We start from the raw sequence: 3,122 nt of genomic DNA on the forward strand, positions 1-3,122 counted from the left end.
CCTTTCACAGAAGACTGCTGACTGTGGAAAAAGGAAGACTTACTAGGGTGGAGCAGACCAGACAAAACGGGACCAGAGCAGAGCTGACTAGCCCAAGAAGGCCACCTCCTCCCAGGGCCACCTCATAGCCATGTTGTTCTGTATCACAAAGTGAGCTGTTTGCACTAAATAAAGTTTTCTCCTTCACTGCACCCCAAACTGGGGATTCCTGCTGGTGTTTATTAATTGGTACCAATGACCATCAGTTGACAAAGGGAAGCATATAATAGGGGCCCCTAACTACCTGAAAGTGTTGAGAAAAGCCTCAGAGAGAAGTTGGCTTTGAGCTGGGTTTGTGTGCTGGACACTTTCTATTTTGCAATTTAGATTCACTGTCCATCCACCCACTGTCTGCCCAGTACTCTGAACCTGTACAGAATAGGTCAAATAGTCTTCCTCCCTTCCACTTAGGTAGGGGCCAGCACCTTAGCAGGACATCAGTGAGAGGGAGGAGGGGGAGGGCTGGGTAATTAATTCCCTGGCTACTTCCCTGCAAGTTTGCCTTTGAAGGCTACTGCCCCTTTCAAAATAGATTGATGAACAGGACTCTTTTTCCCAGTTTCTGTCATCTTTCCTCCCTCTTCCCAACCCATTCAGGTCAAGAGAGGTTTACAACTCAGGTACTTCCTAAACGATTTTGACTTCCTTTATACCCCACCCACATTTGAAATTAGTCCCTTTATAAACAAACCTTTGTCTAATTATCCTAATCTGAGTGTGTCATCTGTTTTCTACTGAGACTCCCCACGGATAAAGCATTGATGCAAAATGAAGGCTAAGGAAAACAAAAACAAAAGACCCAGGCAGAGGGTCATGAAAATATAGCAAAGGTGCATGAAAATATTGTATTTTCTGTTTAATTCCATTTATTGGTGAAGGGAAGATTGCTAAATCTAATGTTCAGTTCTTAGTCTTAATCTTATAGATTTATCAGCAGCATTTAGCCAGTTAATCGCTCTCCTTCTTGGGGCAAATTTGTCACATGACCTTCATGATACTTCACTCTCTTCGTTCTTGTTCTTCCTCTGGCTACTCTTTTTCAGTCTCTTCTGATTCCCTCTTATTGCCCTGATGTCTTCACTTCCTCGCTGCTAAATGTTGGAGTCCCAAGGACTGTCCTTGGTTCTCCCGTCTGTCTACATCAATTCTCCATCATCATCCAGTACCATGGCTTTAAATACTAGGTATGCTGTCCACTCCCAAATTTATATCTCTGACCTAGACTTCTCCTACAAGTCCAGACTCACAGAGCCAACCTAAGCAGAGATAGGAATGATGTCTAGAGCCAGCTCCTAGAGCCATTACATTTTCATGAATTTTTCTAGCCTCTTGCTAAAAGCAGCCAATACTAAAAAGTAAATTATGTAAACTTAAAATTAAATAATTAAAAACAGAGGTAATATTAAAAACTCATCACTTTCTAATTATTGTACAATATTTTATTTTCTATGTTCTTGGGGTTATTAACATCTATTCTAGCTCTAAGAAAGTGATGAAAAAAATATTAACAATGCAGATTAAATTTGGAGTGTATTGGGTCTGTAGCTATTACATTGTGAATAAGAGAAAAAATTTGAGGAGCTCTAGCTGGTTTGGCTCAGTGGATAGAGCGTCAGACTGTGGACTGAAGGGTCCCAGATTCAATTCCCACACATGCCCAGGTTGCAAGCTTGATCCCCAGTAGGGAGCATGCAGGAGGCAGCCGATCAATTATTTCTCATCATTGATGTTTCTATCTCTCTCTCCCTCTCCCTGCCTCTCTGAAATCAATAAAAATATATATTTTTTAAAAAACTTGAGGAAATAGTCTTCCAGTATTGGAAAACTACTATCCAATTCAGCAAAGTCACTTGACCTAGTGAAGTCCTAAAATATGTCTTTATTGTTTTACTTTCATCTTACTATAAATGTAAATGAACATATCAACTGATATTCATCTTGGAACTGTACTCATTCATTCAGCAATTGAAACCATTAGTTGGCTACAGATACAAGTTTGGCAAAAATCAAGCATTCTGTGAGAATAAATTGGCCATGTGGAATTTAAATAAGGAGTATTGTATATTTTTATTATTATTTGTGAATTGTGTGCCATGCATCATTTATATCAGTAAACTTTATGATAAATTTATATGGTACACACACACATTTTCCCTGGAGAACGAGTTGTTAAACATTTACCAGCACACCGCTACTAATACACAACTCAAACTTAACATGTCCATAACTGAACTCTTGACTTCCCATACCAAACCAGTTGCCCCTGCAGATGTCTTCATCTTAATTAAGGGCAACTTCATTATTCCAGTTACTCTGACCAAAACCCTTAAGTCATCTGTGACTCCTCTTTCTCTCATACCTGCATCCAATCTATCAGGAAATCCGTTTGCCTCTACTTTCAAAATATATTCAGGCTCTGACACTTCCTACCACCTTTACTGCCATCATTTTGGTCTAAGCATCCATGTTCCCTCCTGTGGATTACTACAATAGCCTTCTGACTGGTTTCCATATTTCAATACTGCAGTTAAAATATAAATGAGAAATGTCAGCCCTAGCTGGTTTGGCTCAGTGGCTAGAGTGTCAGCCTATGGACTGAAGGGTCCCAGGTTCGATTCCAGTCAAGTGCACATGCCCTGGTTGTGGGCTCAGTCCCCACTAGGGGTTGTGCAGGAGGCAGCCAATTGACGATTCTCTCTCGTCATTGATGTTTCTATCTCTCTCTCCCTCTCCCTTACTCTCTGAAATTAATAAAAATACATTTAAAAAAAAGAAGAAATGTCATTCCCCTGCTTAAAACTCTTTAATGGCTTCCCATTTCACTCAAAGTACAAGCAAATGTCGCTACAATGGCTTATAAGATCCCACATTATCTGTTTCCCATCCCATTACCTCTCTGATGCCATCTCTTGCTACTCTTTCCCTCATTCACTCCACTTCATCTGCCCCTGCCTCTTTGCTGTTCTCCAAACACATCATGCGTGCTCCTGACTCAGGGCCTTTGTGCTTGCTGTTTCCTCTACCTGGAATGTTGCTCTTCTTCCAGTTTTCCCCATGGTTTGCTCTCTCTCTTCTGGTCTTTG

This window comes from Myotis lucifugus, unplaced genomic scaffold (genome assembly GCF_000147115.1).
Source record: "Myotis lucifugus unplaced genomic scaffold, Myoluc2.0 scaffold_37, whole genome shotgun sequence".
Classification (NCBI taxonomy): Eukaryota; Metazoa; Chordata; class Mammalia; order Chiroptera; family Vespertilionidae; genus Myotis; species Myotis lucifugus.